The sequence below is a fragment of the Capsicum annuum genome, chromosome 1, assembly GCF_002878395.1.
Source record: "Capsicum annuum cultivar UCD-10X-F1 chromosome 1, UCD10Xv1.1, whole genome shotgun sequence".
NCBI lineage: Eukaryota > Viridiplantae > Streptophyta > Magnoliopsida > Solanales > Solanaceae > Capsicum > Capsicum annuum.
Genome location: NC_061111.1, coordinates 246,713,521 through 246,733,037, shown reverse-complemented (window position 1 = coordinate 246,733,037; position 19,517 = coordinate 246,713,521). Strand labels below are relative to the sequence as shown.

General features: G+C 35.7%; 1 long non-coding RNA gene and 1 pseudogene across 2 annotated transcripts; both read left to right on the top strand.

Annotated features, from left to right (window-relative positions):
• The window catches only part of LOC107862679, a 73,466-nt pseudogene that overhangs the window by 5,539 nt on the left and 48,410 nt on the right, over positions 1 to 19,517 (top strand).
• Positions 727 to 19,048, top strand: LOC124897162. Of its 2 annotated transcripts, none has more exons than XR_007053827.1 (2): positions 727 to 1,982; positions 18,768 to 19,048. It is a non-coding gene; the product is annotated as an uncharacterized LOC124897162 (long non-coding RNA). The 2 variants fall into 2 exon arrangements; XR_007053826.1 differs by lacking the exon at positions 727 to 1,982 and adding an exon at positions 11,052 to 12,512.

Sequence of the window (19,517 nt, the reverse complement as noted above, 5' to 3'; positions counted from 1 at the left end):
ATGTATATGTAATACTTTAAATGAGATATACTACAATATATATACATGACAATATATATTTGTATAGTTATATACTAATTTATAAAATATATACACATGTATACATTAAATATACACGTCTATAGAGGATCTATTCATATATATACACTCTATTCTATGTATATGATATACTTTAAATGAGATATACTACAATATATATACATTACAATATATATATTTGTATAGTTATATACTAATTTATAAAATATATACACATGTATACGTTAAATATACATGTCTATAGAAGATCTAGTCACATATATACACTCTATTATATGTATATGTATTACTTTAAACGAGATATACTACAATATATATAAATTACAATATATATTTGTCTTGTTATATTCTAATTTATAAAACATATACACATGTATACGTTGAATATACATGTCTATAGATGATCTATTCACATATATACACTCTATTCTATGTATATGTAATACTTTTAATGAAATATACTATAATACATATACATTACAATATATATTTGTATAGTTATATTCTAATTTATACATTTTCTTTTTTTTTTAATTAAAAAAGATTTCGGGCCGAGCCGGGCCATTTAACTGGCAGGCTAGGTTTGGGACGGGTTAACCGAGCCTAAATTTAAAAAATAACCAGCCCGGAACCCAGAACCCTAAAGACCTACGGCTTACCTGGCCGGGTCAAACCGGGTCAGTTTATTTAAGTGGGCCGGATAGGGCCGGGTATGGCCACCTATTGATTTTACAATTGGGAGGAGAATGTTTTGGTGAATGTTTGAATGAAAATTCAATTGCATAACTCTCTCTCATCTCATGTTCAAAAGCTGTGGTGGTCATGAATATGATAATTTTGTTTAAAAGCTAGGGTGGTCATGAATATGATAATTGTAGGCACCTAATTTTGTTTTTTCCAAAACCCAATTCATCCATTTTTATCTTATGTTATCATACACCCTTATCCATGTGATTATATTTCACAAAAATATGAAAGAAATTAACAACTCTTAAAACATATCTAACAAATTTTATCTTGTTTTAATCATCCTAACAACCTATTCTTATCTCACCCACTACCCTACACCCTACCCACGTGACCCCCTACCTATTCTTTTTTTCACGCGCCTCACATATACATACACCAGCACAATACACAAAATAGGGGCCCACGGGAATCACAATTCTACACTCACCTACCATATATAAATCACATTACACAGCGAAGGGAGAGAGCACATACTCAGCAAAAAAAGGGCCCACAGGGAATATTTGGGACAACTTCCATTTTTTTCTATAGATCATAAACACACTCTACACGCAGAGAGCTCCTCATATTCCTCCATTGACGCATAAGATTCTCACACATTATCTCACGAAATTCCACTCACACACACACCATCAACATACACACATCATGGATCGACACACAGCAACACACCCAACTGAAGAATAGAGAAAAATAGTAAAGAAAGGAGAGAGAGAGAGGAGCAATGGGAAAAGAGAGCTCTGATGAGGGATGTGAATAGAAAAAAATAGAGGGTTAGTAGGATTTAGGTGAACGGATGGACGAAAAAGAGAGAAACAGAGAGAAAACGTGCAAAACTGATTTATTTGGCGAGTCTTCACCAGAAAACATTGCTGACACCAGTTTCTTCCTTCGATTTTTGTTGTTGTCGGGCTTGCCGGAGATCCGGCAAAGAAAATAGCAGTAACCCATCCCCGCGCTGTTTCTAAATCCACCAAAAATGTCGGTAAACAACCCCTAAAACATCCACAAATCTCATTTTTTGATCGTTTGCTGTCTGATTTGCTTTGTTTGAGTCGGGTGTATCGAGTCGGGTTGATTAGGTTATTCCAGATTTTTGGATTTGTTGTGGGTTGGATTTGATTTTGATCATCGAGGTTCCTGGTGCGGACTCCGTTTAATTGAATAACACACTTTGAAAGCCCCAATTTCAGGTCCAATTCTTCATCTCTTCTCTTTATCTTCTCTTTATTTTAATGACGTGATTTGGTGATTATGTGTTGGATAATTACAATTGTTTGATTTGGTTGATGTTATGATTATGTGGTAGACGATTTGATTACGGTGATATGCGGAACGAATTGGAGTAATTTTGATGGTGATTGATAAAAGGGAGTTGGTGTGGGAATTGAAAAAATTGGCGAAAAGGATAGATTCAAATTAATTTCAATTTATTGTTGATATGAACGTGATAGAATTATAATATGTTGAAATGGATATGCAAATGTAGGTTGGGTAGGCAAAGATAGGAATCGTGTTTGGTTGAATGGTTTGAAATGTCTGTAGAATAGTTTATTTTTCTCGCATTTTGAAAAATGTATGCATTCATCGGGGAATGCCCTGAGGTCATATTGTACTTATTCACCGGGAAATGCCCACCGTATTATGTACTCAGAGGATATTCGTGAAGAAGGCCCGAGGCATCGTGATACAAGAATTACAAGGACAACACGAAACACATTTCAAAATTAGTCCACAAGATCAAAGATTCGAGGACCCTTTTGAAGACCACACTCGGATTCAACAAACAACAACAAGAACATAATGTATTAATGTATTTATCACCTAAAAATAGCTAACAACAAACTATGTTAACAACAACAAGATGAATAACAACAACAATGGAACAAGAACAACAAGTCACTGATTTGAATTACAAGAACACAAACAAACAATTACAACATAAACAAAATGGATAGATAGTTAGACCTTGGTTGGTATAATCTTATGAATCCAAGAATATTGTAATATTGGACCTTTAAGACTACACACAACGGTTAACCTAACTCCTACGTTGACACAAGAGGAACTTTACCTTCTTTAAACACTAACGTCTCAAGCCAACATTGCAACACAAGTGATATCCACATGTTACCCTCATTTTGGTGTGGTGGATATTCCAAGACCTACAACTAAAGGTGTTTGATGTTTCAATTCTTACATCAATGAACAAATAATGAGAAAAAGACCTAAAATATTCTATTTATATTCTATTACAAGACAAGGTAAAATGACAATAATGCCCTTAAAGGGTGGGGTGGCCATGGAGTGCATTTGGACCCAATGAAGTGACCAAAATACCCTTAATGAAGATGACCAAATCATGACCCATTAAGTACTGTCCAAAACTGTGAGTCCTCAAGTCTTCGATGCTCCAATCAATCTTCCACACACGACCTTGCTTGTGCTCAAAACGGGTCTTCCTTGCATATTCTTGTGCCCTCGGGGTGACAAAGTCTTAAGCCTTTAAATGACGACCTCCAATCATGTCTTCAAAAATTAAGGTGCCCATTTGACCTGTATCACATCGGGTAAGGTACTGGAGAGTAGTTTAGGATTAGTGTACGTTAGTGTAGGTTTGCTTTTCAGTACCTTTTTCATTTCGGGTTGTAATAATTGGACTGGACACTATATTTTTTGGCTAGTTTTATTTTGTTTGTTTGATTGATTATTTTTGTGTGGTTTATATATTTTGTAGTGTCAAATTAGCCGATATGTTCCACCAAGTAATCGTGGTCGAACCACCGGATCGAGGGGTGCCTAACACCTTCGCTTCGGTCAACAGAATTCCTTAACAAGAATCTCTGTTCGCGGATCAGTTTAAAAGAGTCAAAATCGTTTAGAAAAAGGATTTCCAAAGGTGACTTGACACATCTGATTTATGCCAAGTGGCGACTCTGAGTTTTAAATATAAATAATTCTTTTTGAAACAAATCGTCATTTTTGTCACTTTAATAATAAAATCCTTTTGAAAAACAAAAAATTTATCTTTTTTGGTTGAAAAAGGGGTGTGACATCTCTAGTGACTTTGGTGGGGAATATTTTCAGAATTCGAGCTTATTTTTTGGAGTTATATCGGCTTAGTTTGACATCATGGGTGTAGAAACGTTGTTTGTGTTATTGTTTATGTTATTATTTTTGATTTCCTACGTGTTCTTCGTTTATAGTTTTTCTTTTATTTGTTACCGCTTTATATCTGGCATCATGTGCATAAGTCGAGTCAATTCTTTCTGCAACAAGTTTTATAGTACACGTTGTGTACACGACCTATAGTTGAGTCACCCTTATTTTAGGAGGGGGAACTGTCGGCTAGTATGGAGTAGGTGGAAAGTAAACCAACCACTATCGACCATACGCTTCCCCGAACAACCTTGTTAGTGAACCTCAATGGAAGTCGGCCTTTAGGTCATATTTATCTGCATCATATTGAAACCTAGCGGGATCCGCTTGGTCCTTTGTAGGAGACTCACCTTTAAAGCATCCCTACGTGCTAACTGTTGCATATTTGAGGTAATGGGGTCATTTGACAGACTGATTTGGGAAGAAACATGTGTAGGAGTAAAGTGTGTAGGCAAGAAATTGTTGAAAAAAAAAAGAAAAAAAAGAGAGTTCCGTAGTTTTTTTTTTTTTTGAGTTCTTAATGACTTTTATTTTTTTCACAATCCAAAAATTCAAAAAGATTTTCTTACCTTTCTCACGCATTTACTGAAAAACAAAAAAACATCAAAATGATTTTTCCTTTGTCTCGTTTAGCATGCATTCATAATTCAAAAATTGCAAAAAGAATTTTTTTAATAGCAGTTTTTCTAAAAGAAAAATTCAAAAAGATGGTAGAAGTTTTGTATATTTTTTATAACAGAAATACAAAAAAGATTTTGCTTTTGTAGCTGTTGGTGCCAGTTTTATGTGAAGTGTTAAATCAAAAACTCAAAAAGATTTTATTTTCATCATCCGTCTGTAATCGCGTCTCTCAAGTCAAGTCTTAGTTCGTTTTAATCCTTAATTGTCTAATCTGGATGAACTACACACCCCTGATTCTCCTCTCTCTCGAGAGTGAGATACGTAGGTAACCTATTGTTGGTTCGGGGATCTTATTTAAAAAATCCAAAAGATTTTCTTCACTCTTCATTTAGAGTAGATGTTTCCTATGCATCTTTAAAAGAAAACAAAAAAAAAGATTTTTTCTTAATAGCTTCAAGTTTCATTTTCGTATTTAATTCAAAATCCAAAACCCAAAAGAATTTTCTTTGGTAATCATAGGTTTCTTTTTGTATAGGAATCTGAAATTTTCAAAAAGATTTTCTTCACTCTTCTTTTAGAGTAGGAATTTCATTTACATCTTCAAAAAAAAAAACTACAAAAATATTTCTCTTTAATAGGTTCAAGTTTAATTTTCGTGTGACATTCAAAATCGAAAATCCAAAAAGATTTCTCTTTGGTAATCGTAGGTTTCATTTTGTATAGGCATGTTAAAACCGAAAAATGCAAAAAAAAATTCTCATCAATTCTTTTGACAATTTATTATTTTCTTTTCTTTTGAAGTTTCAAGAAAAAGAAAAAGAATTTAATTGGTCATTTTGGCAAGACTTCACGAACTATGCACACCTGATTCTCCTCTCTTGGGAGTGAGATACTAGGCGCCCTTCTCGGATTCGGTGATCTTTTCAAAAGAAAAAAAGAAAAAAGAAAAAAGAAATAAGAGAGGTTTGGAAAAAAATGTTGAACTCTAACGCATTTGTTACCTCTTGTTCAGTTAGTTTAAGGTGGTTGGTTTGTGGCATCCTGGATGGTCCTTCATTTCACACCAAATCCAAGGAAGGATTAGTTATGTCCAATAAGAATATAGAGAGTGACATCATGGATCAAGCAAAAAATCTGGAAAATAAAAGTTTAAAGGAAGAGAATTTGAGATTAAGGCAATAAATGATGGAAATATATCGATCTTGGGTCAGTGGGTTTCCTCCTCATCCATTCCTTACTATTGACCCCGCAAATACCGTGAGTCTTTCATCACAATTGAAAGCTCCATGTCCTAATATTGTTGATGCACCACGATATGACTCAGAATTCATTCCAAGCCAAAAGAATCTCAATATTTCCACCACCCTTTCTCTAGATTCTCAGCATAAGCCTACTACATTCACAGCACCATATGTCGTTTGTGATTTTGTTGCTCAATCCTCTGTGGAGACATCCATATTGGCTAGTCGCCCAACGATTGTGCTTCCCCATGCTGCTAGTGAACCCATGTTCAATACGCTTGGTGATTATTGTTATACTCTTGAGCCTACTTTTAAGTTAACTGTGCCACCAAAATTTCTTAACAAGAAGCCAAGTATATTGGAAGAGCCAAAGAAAATTGTTGGAAAAATAAAGAGTGCAGAAAATGATATGTAAAGTTCCCTAGGACTTATGGGCTGTAAAGATGCTTCATACAAAGACTGGGGCATGTCTTCAAGTGTTAACCCTCCTCCAAGCCTTGAGATATCAAAATATGAGAAGCAAAATAGACATGGGGAATCCATGAAACATTTGGGACAATATTGCAATCAATTAAGGGAAACTGGAGGGAAGAAGAATGAGAAAGATGCAACTACCAATGTAGTTGGAGAACGGGCACATCCAAGAAGGAGACGTCATCATTACCATTAGTCTCAAGCCCAAATTCATACCCAAGCTCTTTATAATCACTACCAAAATCCATTATACTCCATTTCCCCACCTCCATATCTAGTATATTACGCACAACCATATGTCCAACTCCCTTCTTACTCACAATGGCATGCGCCAACTCCTTAGAGTTATTTTCCAATTCCACAAACATACCAAAGCTATTCTAGGCCCGGTTTTAGATCCAAGCCAAACAATGAAATGAGGCAAAAATTGACGGATAGCTTTACATGAATTGGAGAGCCGTATGCCAGCTTATTTCAGAGATTTGTACAATGGGGCATGATCACTCCTCTTCTTGGGCACACTCTAAATCCTCGTTCAAAAAAGTTTGATCCTAATGCATGATGTGCATATCATTTTGATGCTTAGGGTCATAGTATTGAAGATTGTCGAGATTTGAAAAGAGAAATTGAAAAGTTGATTCAAGATGGATTAATTATGGTACAGAACATTGACAGTGAGGGAAACTCTAGTCATGCTGATATGCAGACCAGTGGCTAATATGTCAGGCTGAGCAATTGGGAAGTCACTCCACTCCTTACCAGGAAAGATTGTTGGTAGTTTATTTTGTTTTCCTTTCTGTTTGCCGAATCATCTCAGGGTTGTAGTTCAAAATCAACCTTGTTTTGTTTCTTTGTCGTTCATGTTTAAACCCCTCTATCTTTTATTTTAACTACATCGAATGTCCTTTTTTTCTTTGTTCTTTAAATATGTGTTGTTTGTTGGTTTTCTTTACATAGTACATTTTATGTTGGCTCTAGTGATATGACATTCTTGTGGAATTTTCAGTTAGATCTTAAAATTCAATTTAAGCATGAACTGTGAAATCAGAAGGCTAAAGTTAGAAAAAGCATTTGAGAAAATTGATAGAGTGTTGACGCATTTGGTGACCATGTTGAAGCCTTCTTTCAAATTAAGACAATTATTTTAAGAATCACAAGCATAACTTGGTCATCAATTAAAAAACATAGCTCACTTAGGTCAAACAGTGTGTGTGATTCCGAGGAACAGAACAAACATAAACTCCACGAAAGTATGAGTCATTCAATGTGAGAGAGGTACAACAATGAGGAGTTGTATATATGACAAGTGTAGAAGAAGAGCTGACACATATGCTCAGTTAAAGTTAGTGTTGTTAAAGTGTCACAAATGATCTTCATTTATCATTTCATATTGCATGATATGTACTTGCATTTTCAAGGATTGATATAACGAAGGCTGTTCATTCTTCTATCTAAACATTGTCTCATCCTTTGTTTACCCCATTTGAACCTTAGTTTTGTTTTCTTTCATATCCCTCTTTTGGAATCAAGATAGGCTTAGCAAAGCTCAAAATAAAGGTGTCAAGCAAAAAATTAGAGTTATAAAAGTTTCCAAAAAATCAACAACAAAAAAGAAAAAGAGAAAATATGTCCAAAAGAAAGAAAGAGGAGAGTGTCAAGAAAAATAGAGTCAGAAAAGTCCCAAAGAGAAACAAAGTCAACAAAAGAGAAGAGAAATCAAAATCAATCAAAAGAAAAAGTTGCCGGAACTACATATGACCTGATTCTTCTCTCTTAGGATTGAGATACGTAGGCTGCCCTACTCTGGAATCGATCCAACCAAATGAAAAATTTAGAATTGCCCAGTCAAAGAAACTGGGGCATGAGTTAATCCTCATTGTTTGAGTCGATTCCAAAAGTTGTAAGTCCTACCTCACTTCAACTGTCATTTGTGCCTCATGCCATCCCTTCTTTCTAACATTATCCAAAAGACAAGTTACAACAAAAGAAAGACCTTCAGATCAATCTTTGAGAATGTTAAGGCTAAGCATGCAATGGATATAAGGACGCATTTTGGGAATTACTTGTCTTCCTCAGCATAAAGAATCAAGAGAGAAATAAAAATGAGAAAGTCTTGTTGGTGAAATCCCTCACGGGCACCATAAGATGATGGTAAGTTGAGATAGATAAAAATGAGAGAGTCTTATTAGTGAAAACCCTTTCGGGGACTGTAAGATGACAAAGATTTGAGAGAAATAAAAATAAGAGAGTCTCATTGGTGAAAAACCCTCACGGACACCGTAAGGCAATGGCGAGATGAGAAAAAAAATAAGAGAGGCTTGTTGGAAAGAACCCTTCAAGGCGTCACTAGCCGAATAAGGTCTTAAATACAATTGAACTAGGTAAGCAAGTCAGTTCCAAGACCGTTAACTCATCAACAACTGGTAGAAAGTATGGATAGAAAGATCAGACAGATTAATCCAAAATGCATCTCATAATCATTAGAGTTGACTAACATTTTCAAATAAGTTTTTCTTTTCACTTTTTTTCAAATGGGGACATTAATTTTCTTTATTTTTTTTATTGAGTTAGTTATTCAAGTAGAAAACAAATCATTGTCATTTTTTCTATTGTCTTTGAGTTAAGTCCATGTCAAAATAAGTGAGAAAAGATTTCAAAACTAGATTCCTTCTTCTTTAATTGCACAAACCAAGAAAAAGGGCCAGCACATGAAAGAGACATGATTGTGAGATGAAACAAGACATTTAGAAAGTATTCAACAAATGAGTCTAGGAATTTGTGAAAATACCAAGGTTTAAAGGGGATTGTTTGAGAAACATAGCAAACCAGAGATATTGTGTTTGTTTTAGAGTCACTCTTAGTATTCTGAGTTTGGACCAATGGTGCAACGAGGCAATGAAAATTACTAATGATTGAAAGAAAGATCTAAATGGGAAAAGTGCAAGAGAAATCTCCCCCCAAATCCAAAGCCGCAAGCCAACCACCCTATTTTAAACTCACAAGTTTTCTTTGTATGAAACATGAACAGTTGTTGCCTTCAAATTAAAGGCTTCAAAGTACAAATATCCAGAGGTGCAATTCCTTGTTTCTACAAATGCAAGAGTAGTGTTGCTGTACAGGTTTGGTAATCAAAATTATGGTAAAACTCATCATCTTGTATTCCTAAGAGACACATTTTCTAATTTGGGTCTTTCATGTCTCATGGCTAGGAGGTGCACTTCCTAATTTGAGCCTTTAATCCCAAAAGATGCACTTAGTAAGAACCTTTCACTAGGATTTGCTGACCTCAGTCATTCAATTTTACCCTTGAAAAGTGCATTTGTTGATCAGAACCAAGATTCATCTTTGCATTATACATTGTGGCAAGTATTTGTGATTAGGTTTGATACCCGCAAAAGTTTTTGATGATAAACTGGGGCAAAAGGAAGATTTAATTCCTACTATTAGGAGCTTCACTTTAGGATCCTCCTAGATAAATGAGACTTTATTTTTCTAGAAAATGAAATCTTTCTTTATCATAATCATTGTGTGGATAATTTCTATTTTAGTTTTGATTTTGATTTCAGGAGCCTGCCTAGAGAACAGGGTGAAAAAATTGAAAGTCAGGAGCCCGCCTAAAGAACAAGGTGATGAAATAGCAGGTCAGGAGCCCTTCTAAAGAATAGCGTGATGAAATGGCAATTCAGGAGCCCGCCTGAAGAACAGGCTGATGAAATGGCAAGTCAGGAGCCTGCCTGAAGAACAGGGTGATGAAATTGAAATTCAGGATCCTGCCTGAAGAATAGGGTGATTAAATTGAAAGTCAGGAGTCTGCCTGAAGAACAAGGTGATGAAATTTAAATTCAGGAGCCTGACTGAAGAACAGGGTGATGAAAATGCAAGTCAGGATCCCACCTGAAGAATAGGGTAAGGAAATTACAAGTTAGGAGCCTTTCTGAAAAACAGGGTAATGAAATTGCATGTCAAGAGCCCGCCTGAAGAATAGGGTAATAAAATTGCAAGTCAGGAGCTCAACTGAAGAACAGGTGATGAAATGGCAAGTCAGGAGCCCACCTAAAGAACAGGGTGATGAAATTGAAATTCAGGAGCCCTTCTGAAGAATAGGGTAATGAAATTGCAAGTTAGGAGCCCACCTGAAAAATAGGGTAATGAAATTGCAAGTCAGGAGCTTGCCTGAAAAATAGGGTGATGAAATTGTAAGTCAGGAGACTTCCTGAAGAATAGGGTGATAAAATTACAAGTAAGGAGCCTGCTTGAAGAACAGGGTGATGAAATGGCAAGTCAGAATCCAACCTGAAGAACAGGGTGATCAAATGGAAATTCAGAAGCCCACCTGAAGAACAGGGTGATGAAATTGCAAGTCAGGAGTCCACCTGAAGAACAGGGTAATGAAATGGCAAGACAGGAGCCCCCCTGAAGAACAGGGTTATGAAATGATAAGTTAGGAGCCCGCCTTAAGAATAGGGTGATGCAATTGCAAGCCAGGATCCCTCCTGAAGAACAAGATGATGAAAATTAAAAGTCAGGATCATGCCTGAAGAACAGGGTAAGAAAATTATAAGTCAAGATCTCGCCTGGATAACAGGGTGGAGAAGTTGAAAGTCAAGAAATAAGGCGAAGAAATCAAAAGTTAAAAAATAGGAAGTCAAGAGTCTGCCTGAAGAATAGGATGAAGAAATTAAAAGTCAAGCAACAAGATGAAGCAATTGAAATCCAAGCAACAAGTTGAAGAAATTCCAAGTTAGGAGCCCGCCTGAAGAATAGGGTGATAAACCTTAAGTCAGGAGTCCAAAAGAAGTTGTATAGATAGGATTTTTGAAATTTTATTTATGTTATAACTTGTAATTTTCTTTTTTTTGATGTAATGACAGACCCGCGGACTGGAACCTTAAAAGGGCGTCACTCGACTCTCCAACTCAGTATATTCTCTCTCCATCCAACCCTTTGAGATACATGTGACTTGATTTCTTCATAACTTGGGTAAGTAGGATATCCTAAGTCAAGACTTGGTTGCCCTTCTTCCTTCTATTTCTTTCATTGAATAATGATTTTGTCAAAATTTGATCTCGTTGTCTACTTTTTTGTCTGAAAACACTTTGTATTTACACCCAAAAAGGGGCATGATGTAGATAACTAATTTTGTCCTTCCCAAAACCCAATTCATCTATTTTTACCTTACGTTACATACACCCTCACCAATGTGATTACACCCCACAAAATTACAAAAAAAATTAATAACCCTTAACAAATCTCTAATAAATTTTATCTTATTTTAATCATCCCAACAACATACCCTTATCTCATCCACTACCCCACACCCTACCCATGTGACCCCCTACCTACTCTTTTAATCACGTGCCTCACATATACATACACCAACACAATACACAAAATAGGGGCCCTACGGGAATCACTATTCTACACTCACCTTCCATATATACTCAATCACACTACACAGCAAAGGGAGAGAGAACACACTCAGAAAAAAGGCCCGGCCCACAGGAAATATTTGGGACAACTTCTATTTCCAAATTGAGAACAAAATAGATAGATACTCTCCAATTTTTTTTATATAGATCACATACACACTCTACACACAGAGGGCTCCCCATATTTCTCCATTAAAGCACAAGATTCTCACACCTTCTCTAATGGAATTCCACTTACACACACACCATCAACACACACACATCACGGAAAGACACACAACAACACACCAAGCTAAAAAATTGAGAAAATCAGTAAAGAATAAAGAGAGAGGGGCGATCAAAAAACAGAGCACCAATAAGGGATGAGAATATAAAAATAGAGGGTTAGTCGTGTTTAGACGAACAGAGGGAGGAAAAAGAGAGAAACAGAGAAAACATGCAAACTAGATTTTTCTGGTGAGTCTTTGCCAGAAAACTTCACTGCTGCCAATTTCTTCATTTGATTTTTTTTGTTGTTGAGGTTTTTGGAGCTCCGGCAAAGTAAATAGCAGTAACCCGTCCCTGAGTCATTTCAAAATCCATCAAAAACGTCAGTAAACGACCCTAAAAACATCTACAGATCTCATTTTTGATCATTTGCTATCTGATTTATTTGTTTCAGTCGGGTGTATCGAGTTGGATCAATTTGGTTATTCCAGATTCTTGGATTTGTTTTGGGTTGGATTTGAGTTTGATCATCGAGGTTCCCAATGCGGAATCTGTTTAATTGAATAACATACTTTGAAAGCCCCAATTTCAGGTGTAATTCTTTATCCCTTCTCTTTATTTTGATGATGTGATTTGGTGATTACGAGTTGGGTAATTATGATTGTTTGATTTTGTTGATGTTATGATTATGTGCTAGATGATTTGATTTTGGTGATATGTGGAACAAATTTGAGCAATTTTTCTGGTGATTGATAAAAGGGAGTTGGGGTGGGAATTAAAAACTTGATGAAAAGGATAGATTCTGATTAATTTCAATTTATTATTGATGTGAACGTGGTAGAATTATAATATGTTAAAACGAATATGCAAATGTATATTGGGTAGGCAAAGGTAGGAATTGTGTATGGTTGAATGGTTTGAAATGTTTGGGGAATAGTTTATTTTTCTTGCATTTTGAAAAATGTATTCATTCATCGGGGAATGCCCTTAGGTCATATTGTACTTATTCACCGAGGAATACCCCGACGTATTATGTACTCAAAGAATGTTCTTGACGAACACCCTGGGCATCGGGTAAGGTACTGGAGCATAGTTTAGGATTAGTGTAGGTTAGCGTAGGTTAGCTTTTCAGTACCTTTTTCATTTAGGATTATAATAGTTAGACTGGACACTATATTTTTGGACTGGTTTTGTTTTGTTTTGTTTGTTTGATTTTATTTTTATGTGGTTTATACATTTTTCTAGTGTCAAATTAGCCGATATGTTCCACCAAGTGACCGTGGTCGAACCACAGAATCGAGGGGTGCCTAACACCTTTCCTTCGATCGACAGAATTCCTTAATCGAAATCACTCTTTGCGGATCAATTTAAAAGAGTCAAAATCATTTTGAAAAAGGATTTCCTACGGTGACTTGGCATGCTTGATTAATGCCAAGTGGCGACTCTAAGTTTTGATTATAAATAATCCTTTTCAATATAAATCTTCATTTTTGTCACTTTAATAATAAAACCTTTTGAAAACTTAAAAATTTATCTTTTCTGGTTGAAAAGAGGGTGTGACAATAACAAGTGAAAAGGGCAACAAACATGATGTGACATGATTTAATTTATTTTCAAGTCAGGGTATGATGATACCCGATGATTCCATGCCCTTAACAAGATAGTGTTGAATGTTTGAAAAGTATGAATGTATTTACATTAAAGAGCTAAAAGTTGGGCTTAAGAGAGCTAGTAGATTACTCAAAGAAGGCGTTTGAGCGCAAGGGATCATCGCCAAAAATCATATTTACCGATACGAGAATTATGATATATGATCCTATTTCATGCGGTTTGCTCACATGGGGGGTATCACTACTCCAATCCAGGCGGCTACTTGGATTGGAGGCTTGGCCGTCGAGTCAAGTGTGGGTTCCACATAGCCCATGGAATTTTAGATTTGTAGGGTGTACTGACTAGCTTAGAGGAATAACAAAGAGTGAGTCATGGTTTCCAAGAAGTGTTTTGGAGATCACTAAAGTATGCATATGTATTTTTATATTAATATTATGGTCATTATTTTTATGAAATGCTCTCATCTATTTTGTATTAAAAGCATTCTATTTTGAGTTGTGTCACATACCAGTACGTTTGTATTGACCCTTTATATTTTAGGGTCTGAGGCTCAGTCCAGGGGTCCCGCCAAATTGTAGAATCTTTAGATCGAAGTATGCATTTGGTGAGCCTTCTTTATTTTGGAAGGCCTATTTCTAGAGTATTGTTTTCCATTTTAGTTTTGGGTCCGACTGGTTGCCTTGTCTAAGTTATAGTCAAGTTATTATATTTTGATGTATTAGAGATTTCGCTGACTGAGATGGATATTTTCTAGATGTCTATTGATTTCATTCCGTATTGTAAAATTATACTCAGAGTTTGACCATGATTCCATCTGTTTATTTTCTTATTTTTTTTTATTGTATGTGAATGGTGTTCGTGATTGAAAAATAAAAAAAGGCACTCGGGCCTCCACGGTTTGGGATTCCCATCCCGGCCAGGCCCTACTTGGGGTCATGACAAACTTTATATCAGCGCATGGTTAATGGTCCCAGGGTGTCTGCGAAATGGCGTCGGGTAGAGTCTTATTTATAGGTGTGTAGAATGCCATACTTATAAGTAGGAGGCTACAAGGCGTTTAGGAATATTTCTCTTTCTTTAGGTTCTAGTTTGTGCTATGGAGTCAAAATATTCCTCTTTTATACTCTAGTTTGTTTTATGGTGTCATCCATACAAAAGTAAAGCTATCATAATTCTTTTCTTACTCTGATGTTCTTAGACATATCTCATTTCTGAGGTAATTCAAGTACAAAAGCTTAGAATCCAAATGATGTGGTCCTTCTCTGATTGAGTCATAAAACATTATAAAATTGTGTAAGGACTTGAGAGGAGTTAGTTGGTGCTTCAAGGGGTATTGTTTCTGGTGTAAACTTTGATCCTAATGAAATTGTGCTTTTCAGCCTGAGGTATTAAGAGTATCCAGTCCCTTTCAAAATTCTTGTTACAGATGTCATGCATAAGGGGAATGATGTGTAGCAGAATGTTGGAACTGTATTTCCACCCAAGTAGTAGTATATGTTAAAGTGTCATGACCTATTGGTAGTGAGATTGGACCAAGAAGTTGGTGATATAAAGTCACAAGGATAGAAATCATAGTGAGGGTTACTTTTGTGTAAATAAATATTTTAGTTATATAACCATTGATTGAGGGATGATTTTTCATTTATAGTGTTAGACTAATATGATAGTAATATTTGTAGATTGTAAGGTATTCAATAGAGGAAATTTTTGGCTGTGATTATTATCTATTCAAAAATAGGGAAGGATCTCAGAATGTATAGTTGTGGTGGGTATAGAAATCAGTTATAGGTTGTAAATGGAGAAGGAATAGATTAGTCAATAAGTTGTAGGTAAAAATTCATTATTGTTTATTAAATTTTGAAGGTCATTTTGATGTACGAATGGGTAAGTAAATATGATGTGAGAAATTAGAATATGTTGATAAGATTGAAATGGTTTGTATTATAAGATTAAGGTCGACTATCCTTCTTATGTGACTTTACCCTTTGATTGTCTTTTCTTTAGTAGTTGTAAACTACTATTGCTGGTGAGAAGGTATGTAGTAGATTTTGAGGTGTAGTAGTAATTTCATGTAGGGGATTTGATTGTATGTAGTATCTAGGTGAAATGAGGTGTTTGGGTTGAATTTCCTATTTTGATGGACTAGTATAAGATGTTGCATGTTTCATCGATGGTACGTAATTGTTGCTAGACTATAGGCTTGAACTTTAGATGTAGAATGTGGTGGTAAAAATAGTAGCTTAAAGTTAATGATGTATGTTTTGTGGGATTGAATTAGTAGGATTGATGTGATTTGTGAAAGAGTCTAGGTTGATAATTTATGAAAAGTTTAACTGGTATTTATGAGGTATATGTGTATATGAGGACTAGTGTTAAAATGATGAGTTGTGGGTGAGTTATTAAGTGGATAAGAGCGTAAGTATATAAGAAAAAATTCCCCCCGGTAGTATGGCGTTAGGTAAGATTTTATGATATAAGTTATGTGATTAACAGTCTAATATTAAAATGTTAAGTAGTGGAGAGTGGATTTTTATGTGATAAGGAGTGAGGATATGTATGCTCATGAGACTGTGAGTTGTAAGTTAATGACGATACAGGATAGTGAAAATTACGAGTATCGTTCTTGGAAAGAAATGCCGTTAGAGTATACCTAAAAAGGAAAAGTTTATCATTTATATGTATAAGTGTTTTGTGTACCTAGTTTGTGTTCTTGATATTGTAGTAATGAAAAGTCTGGTGAGTTGTTGTACGGTGTTCATTAGAGTTGAATTGAGTAAATATAGGTAGGCAATATGAGCCTTGGGTACGGTTTTACAAATTTTGTTAAGTTGTACGTTTTGTCATTAAAGGTGTAATGCGAGTATTCTAAGGAGTTGAAGATAGAGTCTTAAGTGTTTCGAAGTGTGGATGTCCATGCCTATAATGATGTTACTGATGAGTTGATGATTTTGGGGTTAGAGGAAGTTATGATTAGTATCCCTGAGGGGGGATGCCCAAGAAAGAATTTAGTGTCTTTATGTTAAATTATTGAGGAAAGTTTGTGTTCGTGTGTATACCAATATCCCCTATTGCATTGAGAATGGTGGTTACAGATTGATAAGAGGTTATATACTCAAGTCTAGGAGGGTGAGTTTAATCTAAGGGGGAGATGATGGATTAAAGTAGTTTCCAAATTTTTATTTATTTTTTGTGTCAAGTTTCAAGTAAGAATCATGTTAAATCAATTCCTATTCAAGCAAGCTCCTCCTTCTTCGATTTTAATGGACTTCTACCAATGTCTTGTGTATTCGTATCGTGCCTATTCCTAAGGTTTGAGCTCTCTATGTAACTACTGTAATGCTCCGATTTTCAAACAAGGAGTAATAATGTCCCTCAGTGATCCAATAGCCAAAGTATTCAAGCCATATGTTATGTTGCTCATGATCAAACCTATATCTCAAAGCACGCTTCTACCTAAGAAAACATGTTTTTGTATTGTCACTAAATCATTTTATGCTGGAATTAGCCAAAGCGATAAAGTTGTACGAACTTATGACTGCTTTAGCTCTGAAAATAAGAAACAATAGCTTCAAGTATCAATCTTTGTCTCAATCATTGACTTTATGAATTCCGACCTTATGTTATACAAATCATGAGATATGTGTACCCATGTTTCTCATCGTAGTATATACTAAGAAATCATGTTGTGTTGTGGTTATGCCGAACGGCCGTTTACTTATGATCCAGACACTTGATATCTAAAGCACTCCGTGTCTATTCTATCATATCTTCACTTTATGTCCCTCCTTGAGTAGTGCAATAAGTATAAGTTATGAATTGACGAGTGTTACATCCATTCATGATGTTTAGTCTCGGGACCTTTAATGACCCTCCGTATGTCAGTATGATAGTGGTTGTGAAAGTGTCGTAATGTGTTGAGTAGGGGAGTAGATATTTTTGAAGACGGATATTTTGGTGTAACTTCTAGAGCTAAGGTTATAGGAGAAAGGGGAAGAAGGCGATGAGCTTTTGTTATGTGAGATAGTTAAGGATTTATGTGGTGAAAATCTTAGCGAGAATGATTGAATTGGCTGGTCTTAGTTGGGAGATCCATGAAGTGGGTGTAGTAATGATAGGCTTAAATTTTGTGATTGATGAAAACACAAACCAATGTGCCGTGTGGTTAGTATTCCTTGAATTTAGACTTGAGGTTGTTGGATTATTGTGATAGGGTGAGGTGATTTCTTAATGTGATGTAGAGTGTAGAGTCCTTTAGTTTAAGTTAGTACCTTTTTCCTTCGAATTGGGTTTCAACATAGAAGTATTATACAGCGAGGCACAAACTATTGTGTTTAGATATGTGATGGGTGAATTGTAAGTTGGAAGGTATGTAGTATGGTAATTAATGTTGGGGCATAGATGAATAGTGTCTCTAAGTTTAAGATCCATTTGTTGTATCTTATGAGGTAGAGAATGGTTTTAAATCCTATCTTCTGCAAAATCCTATCTCATGATTGTACAAAGGTGAATAAGGCCTTTTATCACTAAATAAACTTATGACTTATGTTGTGATGATAGTGATTCATATAACTCATGTGCAAGGTCATCCCAATGTAAAGTTTCATTACCTCATTGTTCGTGCTTACACATTTCACTAGGGGTTATCATAAACCTCTTTTGATGTTTTTGCATGTTTTGTTGAGGAAAAACGTTCAATGAGAGGTTATGTTCCTTATTCCATACCTTTAGAGCTTCAATAAGTTCCTTTCCATCATTTGGGGACGAATGATCCCAAGGGGGAGATAATGTAACCCCTACCCTTTTGGGCTAAAGTTTGAACCGTCTTTTCTATATATATAGACTCGAACCCAATGATTCTTTGTTAATATATGTTTGATGATCAATCCTATAGTGTTTGTATGGCTTTGACTATGAATTGTGGTCACCAAATCCCCTAACTCAAGGAAGAGTTGAAAGCTTTCCTTTCTATTGAGTTTTGGTGAGTCAAGGGAGGGTTCCACATAGCCCATAGAAGTTTAGATTTGCAGGGTATACCGACTAGCTCAGAAGAATAACAAAGAGTGATTCGTGGTTTCAAAGAAGTGTTTTGGAGATCACTAAAGTATGCCCATGTATTTTTACTTACGTATTATGGTCATTATTTTTATGAAATGCTCTCATCTATTTTTTATTTAAAGCATGCTATTTTGAGTTGTTTCACATACCAGTACGTTGATATTGACCCCACATATTTCAGGGTTTGAGGCTCAGTCCAGGGGTCCCGCCAAATCGTAGAATCTTTAGACTGAAGTGTGCAGTTGGTGAGCCTTCTTTATTTCGAAAGGCCTGTTGCTAAAGTATTGTTTTGTATTTTAGTTTTGGGTCCGACTGGGGGCCTTATCCCAGTTATATACAAGGTATTATATTCTGATGTATAAGAGATTTTGTAGATTGAGATGGATATTGTCTAGATGTTTATTGATTTCATTCTGTATTGTAAAATTGAACTTAGAGTATGACCATGATTCCGTCTGTTTATTTCTGCATTTCACTTTGTTGTATGTGAATGGTGTTAGTGATTGCCAAATAGAAAAGAGGCACTCGGGCCTCCACGGTTCAGGATGCCCGTCATGGCCAGGCCCAAGTTCGGGTCGTGACAAACTTGGTATCAGAGCACGGATCATGGTACCAGGGTGTCTGCAAAATTACATCGGGTAGAGACCTATTTATGGGTGTATAGTGTGCCACACTTATAAGTAGGGGGCTACAAGGCGTTTAGGAATGTTTCTCTTTCTTCATGTTCTTGTTCATGCTATGGAGTCAGAATATTCCCCTTTCATACTCTAGTTCATGATATGGCGTCGTCCATACGAAAGTAATGTTATCCTAATTCTTTTCTTACTCTGATGTTCTTAGACATGTCTCATTTCTGAGGAGGTTTAAGTACAAAAGCTTATAATCCAAATGATGTGGTCCTTTTCTGATTGAGTCATAAAAGATTATAAAA